The sequence below is a fragment of the Podarcis tiliguerta genome (genome assembly GCF_965153285.1).
Source record: "Podarcis tiliguerta genome assembly, chromosome: 5".
Classification (NCBI taxonomy): Eukaryota; Metazoa; Chordata; class Lepidosauria; order Squamata; family Lacertidae; genus Podarcis; species Podarcis tiliguerta.
Window position 1 is genome coordinate 41574072 of NC_139538.1, and position 14681 is coordinate 41588752.

Consider the following 14681-nt stretch of genomic DNA (forward strand, 5'->3'; position numbering starts at 1 on the left):
GGTGGGAATGCAGAAGGTGAATGGAGTCTTAAACTGTATGATATGCATAGATGGTGTGCAAATCAGAAACTCACCACATGGAAAACATTTGTCTGGAGTGTTTTAATCAGAGGTGGGATATGAGTAAAGCAATGGAGGTTAAAATTTTAATAGCAAGGCCTCTCTTTCACATTTATAGTGCATTTCAGTTCTCTCTCTTTAAAGTGTCACTGTCCCAACCATTGTATGATGTGAGGGATCAGAAAGGGAACTGTCCCCGCAAGGTGAAGGAGGACAAAGTTATCTGATGCAGGTCTTCTTGTTCTCAGGTTACATTGTCAGGTTGCTGCACACCATACAGCTGATTCAAGCTACAAATAGAGCTACCCACCAATCTTTGTTGTTGCTGATAAGAAACTGTATTGTGTTGCATCCTGCACTCAATTCCCCCCACCCTGCAGCCCTGCAACGCCCTGCATCTGTCACATACATACAAACGGCTGGCCATGTCCGAAAGCCACAAATTCCTAATTATAACACCCATTAACTCCCCCTCCCCATCTTCCTAGCCAAATTTAAATTCTGCTTTCATTATGTTGATAAACCTGATTCCACTGACCCAGCCATCCCACAGGCCCCACTTATTTCCTACTTGGGTGTACTTGAAAATGCACTTGTCTACAGCCTTAAAAATTCAATAGTTTGAAAAGGAGGCATTTTCGAACGCAGGGCCATCGTATACGTGAGAATTTATGGTAAACATGATCAAAATTTCTCATGTTTAATTTATGTGACTAAATTAGCAATTTATGGACAGAATTCGCAGATTCTGAACTCATTTGTACAAAATATGCATTCTGGTAATTTTTATGAATGCCCTGAAAAATCCTGAGCTTTGTGCTCAGTCCGTAATAACGTATTGTAAGATAAGAATGACATAGGCTTGCAGTGAAAGATATTGTGGTTTTCTGTTGCTGTGTGATCTGATGTTGCAAGTGTAGTCACAGAATTGCATGAGTGGGACCTGTATCCTGCTCCTCCTGTTCACTCTTCCAGCCAGCCAGCCAGCCACTGCCACAATAACCCAATCCATTCCCCCTCCCACTCAGTTTCCCACCCTCCATTTCACCTGCTTAATAGTAAGTCAGCATTCTGTGGTTACTGAGCACTCTCATTACTTATTGGGCTTTTGTGGGGGAAGGATTCCCCCCACCCACAGGGTTTTTTCCTTGAAGATATTAGGGGGGGGGTGGTACTTTTGCAAACCATAGGATTCAGCCAAGCCTGTATAACACACTGAATAGATTATAAAGTGAGTGTTGCAGGCCTGTGCCTCTCTGCCTCTTAGTGGGCTGACTGCAGAATCCCAGTACAAACAGGACTCAATTCTCAGCTTGGCTTAGCTTTATCTTCACCTTTCTCAGATCTGCACAGGTGAGAATGCCCACTTCACACTTATTAGCAAAGTAAAGCCATCGCAGTGGGAGTAAAATGAACTCTGAGCACAACACCATCACTGAAAAGCCCCCTGTGGGAACTAGCACCAGCACGGAAGAAAGAGACCATAGCTTTCTCATTTTCACCTTGGATGAGTGTCTATAAAAACAAGGAGCTCCATGCTGACAGGGACATGCCTAGTGCCAGCCATCCTATCCGGCTGGAAGAAGAGACAATGATGAAACTTATTATGCATAACCACAGAGTGCAAAGTTATTTGGTCTTCTTGAGGCACAGTGCCTCCTGGAGTCCATTCTGGAGCAGTGCAGGTTATCACTTCCCCTTCGATGGCGAAGGTCAGACAAATGAGGATTCTGTTAGGTGCAAAGCCTTCCAGGCCTAAGGCATGATCCATAGCACTGAATCTAGGGGTGCTTCCAGATGGGAGCCTTCTATCAAAAGTGGGTGGTTCAAATTCAATTTGTGCATGTTTGGCACTCTAGCTTCCACACATTCCTTTTTTTGTCCCAAAGTCATAGATAGCAATTGATATTCTGCTGTTGCTGTCTATACCAGTGGGTGGTGCTTCATGGGATATATCTGGGCTCTTGTGCTTTTTTGTCCCTCTCCTCCATTACCCCACCGCACCCTCTACAGATTTTTTCTGTTTTGGGCATGCACATAGGTATTTCTGAATCTGTGCATGTGTCCCTTTAAAAAAAATATTCTGCAGGAAGTGTGCAAGAGCCCAGCAGCCAAAACTTTAGTTACCACGTTTCACAATGGGCAAAGTGAAGTGAGGGAGGGCAATATCAATTTTCCTGTGTTTGTTTATTAATTTTTAATACTGCGGTCTTATGCAAGAGTGAAAATTACCTGACTAAAGCTTGCACAAGACTGACAAAGGGGGGTTGTTGCGAAAGACTTATTGTCACCATCATCATTATTATTGAAAGCTGAATGTATGTACTGCCATTCTAGCCTCCAAGGTGATTCCCCACATGTACTGTGTGGGGATCATGAGAGAATGGCTCCTCTAACTGGGTTGTTAACATTCGAGAATGCTTCCAGCATGCAGCAACTGATGGAAATATCATTTGGGCCACCAGAAACAAAATGACTATTCTGTTCAGGTGAAGAGCAGATGGAAGTAAGGGGGTGTAGTGCTAAAGTCTGCTTACGAAAACAGCACCGTTAATGTGACAAACTGTCCACCTAAACAACAACAAACACATGAATGAGCTTACACACCAGTGAATAGCCTGCTGGATCAGACCAGTAGTCTATCCAGTCCAGGAGCCTTTTCTTAGAGTGACCAGCCAGATGCCAATGGGAAGCTCAAAACAGGACTTTCCCCACTTGCGATTCCCAGCAACCGCCAGCAACAATGATGGAAGATATATAACAGGTTATTTTTTTACTTGTAGGATTTTATGTGATAAGGGGAAATCTAGATTAAGTGTAAAAAATAAAGTATGAGTTGGTATTTTAATGATTGCAGCTTTATGTGGACATCACACAAAAAAGACTTGTATGCATGACAGTACCCTTTTCACAATAAACTCCTGTCTGGAAGCACCCTCTATTGCCAAACAGGCTTCACTACAACAAGTGATCCGCTTATCTCCAATGGGAGGTGCTGTGTTCACCTCTCCTGCACCAGAAATGGATAGACAGAAACACATGGATGGATTGAGATATGTAGAAAGTCATTTACGCCCAAACAAAGAGAGTGAGAGAGATCTTTATATCCATGATGACTCAGAACCATAATTAAATGGCTGTTCCCAAGATATTTAGATAAGGGGGTAATTAGTTAATTAGCAACAACACCAATCAGAGGCAGAAAGCACAGCAACTCTGGGTATCACCCGCCCCCTTTTTCCCATAGTGAGCACTTCCCAGAGTGGAAGCCTTTTTCAGGCCCTTGGTGATGGTGGTCCACCCTAGGACTTGGTTGTGCCAAGTGACCACCAAGCACTGGGCTTTGGAGCCTCATTGTCTGGGATCCCAACAGGAGTGTGTCCTTCAAAAAACCTTATTCCAAGTAGATCTTCATGATTAGAAGAATACAATTTACTGTGATGGTGGTGCGGAAGAGAAGGCAACAGTTCTATGAATCTGTCTCTGGAGTCATATTTCCCTTGTCGTTCATGCTAACCTTGCATCACGTGAGCAAGATGAAACCACTCCCTGGTAAACCATATTTCTTTTACTAAGACACCTTTTAAGATTTGACAGTGCCTCTTGTCCCCATCTCTTCCGTAAGCTAAATGTGGCCGGTCCTATTTCCCCTTTATATGTTGTGCATTCTGTAAACCCTTGATTTGTCCTTGTTTCTTTAGTACGAATCCTTTCCAGTTTGTTTGTATCTTTATAATGTGGTGGCCAGAAGTGGGTAAAAAAAAAGAAACCACAAAAAACAATTGAGTCAGCAGCTGTGGCCGCTTGGCAGTGGGAGCCAAATTGTCACAGCGCAGTGCAAGCTGCTGGGGCTGCAGAGTCAGGGGCGTAATGAGATCTTAATAGTGCAATTACAGCCCATTGATTTACTCAGCACATAATTGGCAGTGGCAGCAGCTGCCCAGTAATGGATGGCTGTGATTATTGGCAGTGAGGAGTCAGGAAAGACAGCGCTGAATTTTTGAGGGGCCATGGCTCAAGTGCATGCTTTGCATACACAAGGTCCTGAACACAGAATCAGATAAAGGATTTCAGGAAGCAGGCTGGGAACGACCTCTTTCTGAGATCCTGAAGAGTATGAAATGCTGAGCTAGGCAGACCAATGGTCTGACTCAGGATAAGACTGTTTCATATGTGCCCGTGTGGCACAGTAGTTAGAGTGTTGGACTAGGACCTGGAAGGCCAGGGTTCAAACCCCCAGTCCCCATGAAACTCTTTGGGTAACATTGGACTATTCACAGGATCTTAGGCAGCCCACCTCGCAGGACTGTTGTGAGGGTAATTTGGGGAGGAAGAAAGCATGTACACCACCTTGAGCTCCTTGGAAGAAAGTGGGGGCGTAAACGCAAGATATAAATATATAATAAGTTAACATACGGGGAGCAAAGTGGTAGCAGTGGTGGAAGTCTTATGCCGGTAACAGCTTATGTTGAGAAATGCTGCAAGGGGAGCAGTAGATGGAAAGGAAAATTAGGGGTTTTTTTCAGGTGCATCAAATGGGCTCACTACTTCCTCTCTCTCAATCACTTACCAGTGACACTTTTTGTTCCAGATTTGGATGCACGAGGAAGGATACATGGCAGATGGGATTTGGATGGGGCAGACACACTGCGGGATAGTTCATGTACCACTGTAGGTGTCATATCTGTTAGCCTGGCTCCAAGTGCAAGGATGACTCCCTACAAACACGACAAGAAAGAGCAGTACATTAGCAGTGCCTCTTTTGTTTAGGAGGTGGCACGTTGGTCTTCTGTCACAGCTGCACTGAAATTCTGGATTTCTCCATTGATTTCTGTAAGTAGCTCTCACTTGTGCCCTGGGGAGAAAATGAAAAATGTTTGAAACCAGGAACTGCTCTGTGTGCTAGTTTTATAAATCTTGTGATCCAGATAGTTTGCAACAAGTCACCTGTCTCAATGGCCCTGGTAGGACATGTCCACTCACATTGCCTCTCTCGGCAAGATGAAAAAACAGAGGGACACGGTGCATTGGGCTTTGTTGAGAATGTAGTGAGAAAACTTCTTGGCACTGTGGCAGGTCACGAGAAGCCAATGGTTTAAATGAAAAATGAGATCCTGGTGAGCAAGAGGGCAGACTTTAGCTACTCTTCATTCAAACATCCCTGAAAGACCTGGTGGCAGCCACATCCACAGCCTATGCTTCACGTTTCACACCACACATAGTTTGTGTGAACATAGGCCTGTGGATTTCTGAAAATCCATGTTGAGAAGTAACACAGAAATTTTGAAAGCAAGTTATCCTCTCTGAGGTTTTCATCCCTAATGAAGGTGCTAATTGCCCTATTGATTTCCATTAGAACATGGCACTCTTCTTAGGCCTCACATTTACCATTCTGACAGCTCCTGCTCCTTCATAATATGGTCAATAACCATAGTCCCTAACAGCAGTACTGTGTTTGGAGAAGTGAAACTCATTGTTTATTCACCTGGAATTTAGTTAGTGGCTGTATGTGCAGTCAGGGTCAGGGAGGTGGATAAAGTTCCTGCAAAGAATTTCAGACATTCCTTATATTGGATTAAACCTGTCATGCAGCACTGCCTAGCTGTGACATTTCTTCTGGGTCACAAAACCTAAAGTGCTTCTTCTTTTCCCTGCAGCTGGTATTGGACTTTTCCCCCACCCATTGTAGTAGGTGTTCTTAAGACCTTGGTACAATAGGTAAAGGTACCCCAGCCCGTATGGACCAGTCGTGTCCGACTCTAGGGTTGCGTGCTCATCTCGCTCTAGAGGCCGTGAGCCGGCGCTGTCCAAAGACACTTCCGGGTCACGTGGCCAGTGTGATGAAGCTGCAGCTGGCGAGCCAGCACCAGCGCAGCACACGGAAATGCCATTTACCTTCCCGCTATAAAGTGGTCCCTATTTATCTACTTGCACTTAAGAGTGCTTTCGAACTGCTAGGTGGGCAGGAGCTGGGACCGAACGACGGGAGCTCACCCCGCCGCAGGGATTCGAACCGCCGACCATGCGATCGACAAGTCCTAGGCACTGAGGTTTTACCCACAGCGCCACCCGCGTCCCGATAAGTACAATAAGCAGCATGCAAACATGTCTTGATCTTGCCTCAGAAGCACAAGGTGCAGAGGCTTCCTATTTTCTTTGCATCTCTGTCACATCTGAATCTGCTCTGTACAGCTTCTGGTATTGTGCAATCCAGTCGCCCTATTTGCTGTTCCTTCACGGAACACACGGCGGGGGGTGGTGTGGTGTTGTATATAGTTAGTGATCTCTTGAGTTCTGTTATTTTGGAAGCAAATCAAGTGTGTTTCTGCACCATTTCAAATTACAGAGAAAACTTAATATGTAGGGTTTTATCAAATCTGGGAACCAGGAAATGGGAGAATATGTGAAACCCATCAAATTCCTTGCAGTATCCTGTCTGCCAGGAAGCCCCGAATTGATTAGAATCATGATCAAAGGGCTTGTTGTGAATGTCTTCCTCTACAAATTCCAGAGCCAGTATTGTCTATGCTCAGTCTGGATGTTTGAAGTTTGCCTCTAAGCCTGACACTGTAAAACATAGCTGTCCTTGGGTCAGAAAACAGCAACAACAAACCAAATTAATATACAAAACGCTGCCTCAAAACACAAAGACAGAATTGCAAGATGAGAAGGGTTTCTCTCACCCACCCTCCTGGCACAGGCCAGGGAATTTCCTCTTGTTAACACTAAGCCCATTCTATTTTTATTATTTTTTAAAAACCCTTGTCTTCGGCTACACGTGTCACCTCTAGGAAAGCTCCTGGTTTTGCTTTGCAACCTAGGAGTGATGGTAAATGCATCCCTTCCCTGGGCAGCTTATTCCAGTGCTTAATCCAATTCATAACCATTGTTGTTCCCAAGTGGGATGTGTCATGCTTCACCTCCCAGCTGTCAGTTCTTGTTGTGCTTCCTTCGCTCTTTAGTGCTCAATTTCTTCTCCCTGGGAAGGTATCTGCCAATGCACTAATTCCATTGCACCCTTCTCTTTAAGACATTAAACAGATTTGAACCCTTATTGTCTGTGACTCTCAGGCTCTCTCATCTAATTTCTAGATGGAGCAGTGATGGCGGGGGGGAGGGGGAGGGGGGATACATGGGTGAAGGTCTGAGGATCCTTCCCTGATATTCCATCCCACAGAGATTGAATTGGCCAGAGTATCTCATTTGCATGCAGGGGGCTAAATACATTTCAGCTTTCCAGTCGCAGCGGGAGAGGAAGGAGGCAACTGCTGCTGCAGTAAATTGCATTTGAATTTACAAGTACCTGCCTGCTGGCCTGCAGTTTTGAATGTGCTTTGGGGGGAGACAGAGGGAGATTGCTTTTCTTAAAGGCCCATTCAGAACACTGTGATGCTTAAAATCCTTTTTTGGGGGGTGTTTCTTCCTACCTTTAAAGTGTTGCCATGTCACCTCCGGAGTCTGTGTTGTCAGTTCGATACAATGGGTGGCATCTTCAACATGCCCTCCAAGAGCCTGCCATCCCATGGCAGGCCAGAACAAAACAACTGGTGTTGATTCTATGCTATCCAGTCTGCTTTGTGCAATGTTCTTAACCCACAGGTGTAGATTCCTGCTTTGAATCTAAATAAGCGTGTCAAAGGGGAGCGGAGTTGCAAGTGTGCTTCCCTTTGGCACAAGTGCAGGGTATTCCCCTGGGAAATGCGATCCATTTTCACCACCCGCTGGCTGTCGCCTGATCCTACCTGTCTCCTGGCTGTTGTCTGCATGCCTCCAGCAGGCACAGCAAGGCCAGCAGCTGTGGAAGCGTCACTCCCATGGGCTGGATCCAAGGCCACTTTGGTGCTAATTACTGCCCACAAGCAACAGGGAGGCATGGTGGGCGAGGTGTTTGAAGGATGCATGCTGTGTTGGTGGTGCTGGCGACCAGCTTGGTGGGAGTGGCTGTGGTGCCATTTAAAATCTAGTGGGCCTTCTTGGCCCCATAGGAGTTTCTTCTGCTCCCAACCCTGGCAAGATGCAGCTGGAGTCTAGTGCACCACAGGACATCACAGACTGTCAGGACAGGGATGGCTGGGATAGAGACAGATCTGGAAGGCTCTGGAGGTGTGGCAGCAGATGTCAGAGCAGCTTTCAAGCTGGGCCCAGTGCGCCATAGGTCTGTGGGCCACCATGTTCAGTCCCAGAAAACCTCTGTTTGCCAGGAAAGGCTTAGGCTTAGCAGCAGCAGTCAATTGCAGCTGTGCTTAGGACTTATGTGACATGGATAAATTAAAGCAAAAACACTTCTCAGGAAGCCTGCCTAGTGAATGTCACACCAACAACCTTTCATCTGTAGAACCTGCACTTGGCTGAAAGGTTAATGCCATTTAACTTATAGCACGGTGGCGTGAGAGAGCCCAGCACTTAGCTATGTAGTCTCCCGAGGAAAATGAGGCCGACAGTGGACTCTAATAAGGAATCAGAATTCTGTCTTCTAGGAGAAGCAGATCTGAACAGAGCAAAGGAGATAACCAGAAGGCGATAAAGAGAGGTGGAAATGGAGGTGGGAGTGAGAGAGAAAGACACAGTCACTTGCACACAGACAATCACTTTGGCAGTCTGGAAGTTTTTAGAGGCTGAACATCAGGAATTCAGTTGTTGGTATCTCCTCGCTTGTTAGCAAGAGAACTGTGTCCAGGCACTGTGGTGGCTGTTTAGAAAGGGTGGTGTAAAGGGGCAAAAGATTTGTTTTTTAAAACTTCCATGCCATCCCTATAAATCTGTAAGGTTGCTTATCTCTTCTGAATTCAATGTTTCCACAGAGAATGGGCTGGGCATGATTTTATTTATATACTTCCTAGCTGATATTTCTGGACAAGGTGGCATACAAATAAAAGTATGCAAAATATCAACAAAAGAAAAAAATTGCAACCTTCAATCCTTGTTAAAAATCAATCAACATACTCAGACTGTCGGTTAAAACACTTTTCACAGCACTAGCAACCCACAATCCAAGCCAGAAGGCATTGATCAATAACAGGCTAAGCAGGAGATATGTATTTAAAGACTTCCAGATAGCTTAATGAATGGCAGCCCTCTCTGGACCCTCTGGAAGGGCATTGCAAAGCTGTGGGGCCACTACGGAAAAGGTCCTCCCTCTCATGGCCACCAACCTCACTGATGTAGGAGGTGGGTGCATGATGAGAGCCACCACTGCACATCTTGGTGTGTGGGCTGCCTGATGATGGGTGCAGGTGGTCCCTCAAACCATTTAAGACTTTAAAGATGAAAGCTAGCCATTTAAATTCAAATCAGAAATGTCACAGTAGCCAGTGTGGCTGGTATGGTAAAGATATTACTGAAGCTGACATTCTTATCCCTATCAAAACTTAAGTTTCAAAGGGCAGTCCCACAAAGATCACAATGCACTTGTCAAGCCTGGATGTGAGCAGGGCACAAAATGTTTGGGCTGAGTTAGACCTATCCAGATAAGGCTGCAGTTGGCATATCAGCCAAAGAATGCACCCCTAGCTACCAGCACCACCTGAGCATACATAGGTCACACCAAGTCCAGGAGTGCTTCCGAACTGTGTACCCAGTCTTTCAGGGGAGCGCCACCCCATTGAGAACCAGCTCCAAACCTCTGGAAGGTCAGCCTCCCATTCCACAGGACCTCTGTATTTCTTTGATTCAGCCTCAGTTGGCTAGACCTCCTCCTTCCCAGTGTGACAAGCTAAGGAACCTCTCTTGGATTGGAAGATGGAAAAGAGAGATAGAGTTGAGTGTCACCAACATACAGAATGCAGCAGACACAATCCAGGCATGACAAAATGGCAGATCCTTCCTCTGTGGGCGCAAAATATATGTGCCTCATATCTCCTTATGGTATGGATGGAAGTGGGGGTTCTGGGGAGCATATTCTGCACTGCCAGTTGATTATCTCCCCGCTGGTGACTGGGCAATGAAGACAGGATTTTCCATGGCATGGCTAAAGGCTGGGCAAGATGGTCTGGAGCAGTAGGAAGCAATTACCATCCCGCTGAGCCGAACCCTAATCCCCTCAAACAGCACGAGGGGCTGGCAAGCCAAACACGCCTCAATCAGGTTAAAGTGTGAAGTTGGGATTAGCCAAGAGAATGAGAGCCTCATAATACCATTGCACCCCCTGCTTGCACCAGGCTCAGCCTGGCCCATAGGGCAGGAGATTAAGTGCTTGGCTTGTCTGCCTGAGTGGGCTCCCCACTGGGAAAGCTGTGTCCTATGGATGTCAGACAGTTTGGCTTTAGTTACTTGCTGAGTGCTGGCCAGGATCTCGCACTGGGAGGCCTCGCTGGCTCCCACAATCGAGGCACCAATCCCAGCGAGGGATCCCTCCAAGTGGCTCATGTCCAAGGCACACAGGGGAGGAGGGATGGCTGAGGCGAAGACCAAAGAGAGGGTGCAATGTTGAGGGTGCAGGCTAGCCGGGAAAACTCTCGGTGTCATGATTTGTTTGGTGATGGGATGCGACCACAACTGAAACTGGAAATTGGGTCAGATTGCCCTGGAGAGGCTGGTGGTCATGCTTGTTTTAAAGGAGTCATTGGGTGAAAGAGATGAGCTAACCTTTTCTAAACTAAATGCAGAGGTAATTAAAGGAAATCAGCATGTTTTCTGGACAAAGTTTAAGTCTTTGTACATCACGTTGTATCAGGAAATATAAACAATGAGGATGACTTGGGGGTCTGTTGAAATTATTTGCAGTAGAATGGAAGAGATGTCTTGGAACACCCTTGTCCAAACTGAGCATTTCCATCACATGTGGAAACCCACCCACCCGTGTTTATTGCCTATTTAACATTGAGCAGTAAAAAGTAGCGTAAGCACTTTAGTTTTATGAACCTCATATTCTATTTGTGTTGCTATTAAAGGGCATTTAGTTCATAGTCAGATGAAGAGCCTGGGAGATATTTGCCCTGCTCTGTAGTCCTACCAGAATTTGCATTGCTTGAAACATACTTTGTTGTATGCATACTGGTTATGGGGTCCCCTAGTTTTCACTCACTAAGAGATGATCCTTCATTCTGTAATAAGGCTGCTTTTCTTGGGGGTCTTGATTTATCTGACTCGGCATAAATGGATGGCAGGATGGTGCAAGTACTGGTCAGAACGTTCCGCTGAAGCCAGACAAAGCTGTTGCTACAAGCTGTCATTCATCAAGACTGGAGCAATTTGTGTCTGGGAAACTGGCAGCTTAATGTTCCTTGGAGTTACTGTGATACTGAATGAAAACAGGTCCATACATGTACAAGAGGGAGAGAACAGGGTGATTTTCTCCATTATTTCCACTCACCTCTAGGGCAGCTGCCTCCCTGAAGAGAGGAGTGTGAATATGAACTCTGCAAAGGCGGGGAGGATGGATGGTTACATTACTCCAAACTATGCTCTGGCTCAACATCTGTGCAGCAGGTTGCTAGTCCTATTGATTGAGGACAGACCAGACCATGGAGAAGAAAAGATCCAAAAGTGAATAAAAATAGTGATAGAATCAGTCGCTGTGAAGAGCTGGTGGACTCCAACCAATCATTTGTAGTAACAATGTTATAGAAAGATTTGAAGTTCCTAATAATCTCTAATATTCCCAGATTTTTAATTCTGAGCATGAAGCGATTGGAACTCCTACTTTCTGAAGAACTATGGTTTTAAAAACTTTCAATATGACACAGAATGTTGAGTTGCCTAGAACTCTGAAAGTCCTCATTAGATGGGAATGTTATTTGTGCTTTGGCATTTTCACAAAGGCCTGGTTGTTCTAACAGTTTTGTGATCATGCACTCTTTCAGAGGAGAAATGTTGGCTCCCTGTTCCCAAAGGTTCTTTCCTTGGATTTTCAAGTGCCTCTGGCCAAATGCACCCAATGGATGTTTTATAGGATTGTGTGAATGGGGCCGGTTCATATACAATGCTAATTCATGATTTATTAGACAATGGTTTATTAAGCCATGGCTTAGTGTGTGAACCCAGTCCAGCCGCTTCATTGATGGTCTAAGCTCACTTGTTAAACAAGGTTTGTAGTTTTAACCTTAGTTAAAATTACCCACAGCTTAGTCCTTTATGTGAACTTAGACCTCTGTCTTAAATATGGTTAAGGAGCTATTGTGCCCCAAAAGGTACAGATCTGCAGTTGAAAAGTGGCAAAAAAATTGAAACTGCTGTTAAGGGTCAGTTGCTCTCGCTGATGCTTTTAACCATTCGGTGGCATAATAAGCTAAGGCTTAAGTGGAAGCCTGACAGGCACCACAGCTTTAACTATGGTTTGTTTTTGTTTTTTAACTATGGTTAATGTTAAACATCACATGTGAACCAGACCTATGAGACCCTAGAAACAATTCCCCTTAGGGAATACATGGGAATAAGGTTAGCAAACACTTCTCACTATCTAGTTGTCAAAAATTGCCATTAAGGTCATGGTGATCCAGGAAGAAATTTAGAAAAATGATAATGGAGCCTGGATTTTCTTTTCTTTTTTAAATTGCCTAGGTAAATAGATCTATATATCAAAGGCACATGGTATGGGGTGGGGCAGTGATTCTCACCTCCCAACAGCTGAATTGTTGTTGCTGCTTACCAGGTGGTGTGGTCCAAACCCCAGATTGGCTCCAAAGCAGTAGCACCAGGTTGGCTCCGCTGATGTGATTGCACCATGTCAGCCTCCTCACTGCCTCACCCCTCCCAGTTAGCAGCAGCAATTGAACTGTTGGAAGGCCCCACCATGGTGTCTGCTGCTGCTGCTGCTACATAGAGATTGGTGAGGGATCCCATCACCTGAACACTCTAGTGCTATTTTTAGCACCTCCTAATAGTAAATTGCCTCTTTATAGCACACACCATTCACATGTGGAATAAACTGAATGAATAAATAAATAAATGCGTCAATCTTTGGAAGTGTTTTGGTTGCCCCCAACATTCACATATATACCACATATATATTAAGCCTCTGCTAACCCCACAGTGCCTGGGTTAGAGGGATGTTTCAGAGATGAATTGGAGAGGAATACAAAGATGAACATATTCTCAGTTCTAGCCTTTCCATCTTATGCTCCTTAGAAAAGGAGTACAGTCATAAAAAAAATAAAAATTAATGGGTGTACCGTGCTATATTAGAAGAAGAAAAACCTTGTTTTGATGAATTGGAAGAGCTGCAAAAAGATTCCATTCAGCACATGGATTGATAATATGGACAGGTTAGCTACATATGAACAAATTGTATGTCAACGCAAATTAAGAATGGATAAATATAAAGAAATCTGGAATGAATATTTAAGCGATAAGGTGGATAGTGGGGGGAAGTGGGGGGAGGAGAGAGAGGTGGGGAAATATTGTTAAAAGGGGGCAGTCATAGGTATATCAGTGTATTTAAATCTGAATTGTCAAATTGTGTTGTTATTGTTATTATGGTTTTCATTGTAGTGTTTTTTTGCGGTTGTTGTTTGTATCGAAAAAATGATTAAATATATTTTTTTTAAAAATACCTCGTGTTGCATTTGCTTCAGGTTGAGTGTTTTCAGGTTGCGTCCTGCGGCGACCCGGAAGTACCGGAAAGGGTTACTTCTGGGTTTCGCCATTCGCTCATGCGCAGACGCTCAAAATGATGTCACGCTCATGTGCAGAAGCAGCAAATCGTGACCCGCGCACGCGCAGATGCGGGTTGCGTTCTGCTCAGGTTACGAATGGGGCTCCAGAACGGATCCTGTTCACAACCAGAGGTTCCACTGTAGTGGGATCTTGCGGTTTGGGCCAGAGGGAGGGAGGCTGAAGAAAGTTGCTTCCAAAACACGTTCTCTGAGAGAAACATGTTTCTGTGGTCAAAAGTTGCACAGCCGCTGCCTGTAGCGACACGAGGGTCCAGTCTAAAGGAGTGTTGGACACTCATTGTAAACAGTGGAGGCTTTTTAATGATGCCACTTAGCTGGAGAGGTTGGTTGTTAGCAGAAGTGTGGAGAAGAAACCAGGATGTCATGCACACTTCCTTTCCCCAACGCTATGTGCCAAGTCTGAGGAACTGCTGTTCTGTCTCAAAGGTAGCATCACTTGAATGAAGAGGTGACATCAGTCAGCAATGAAAGAGCATCTGCTGCCCTCTCCTGGTTAGGATTGAGCTGTACTGTGGCAATCCTACTTTCTTCCTGCTCTTAGATTGCAGTTGTTATTTTCAAAAAAGGTTTGCAGGGGTGGTGGAGCAGGCTGTGTGTTTGTGTTCACAATAGCGTGTGTGCACATGTGTGTGTTAGTCTCATGATACAGAAATTTATCAAAAGGCACCTCACTGATAAGCATCAGCCATTACAGGTTTGCGCGAAACAATTTGGAAGTTAGGAAATGGCAGCAAGGCAATTAAAAACCATCACAGCTTGTACTCTTTTAAGTTTCCACTCAGGTACTCTCTGTGTGTGTGTGTGTGGTGTGTGTGATGCATAGAATTGCCAAGTATCTTTGCTAATACATCAGCAGTCACTGGGCATTTCTGTTCTGAGGATACCTCTACTCCCAGGGTTGGGAAAGGCAAGTGTCAATTGTCCACTCCCTTCTCCCAGCCCCTTCATGACTCTTGGTGAGATACAAGGGGCCAGCAGCGATACTGGATGAGCCATGCTGTGGAATGA

The 14681-nt window shown here is 45.1% G+C and overlaps 1 protein-coding gene across 1 annotated transcript in view; it reads left to right on the plus strand.

The window, feature by feature from the left end:
• SLIT1 (slit guidance ligand 1) overlaps window positions 1-14681 on the plus strand; it is a 120125-nt gene that overhangs the window by 71388 nt on the left and 34056 nt on the right. The window lies entirely within an intron of this gene.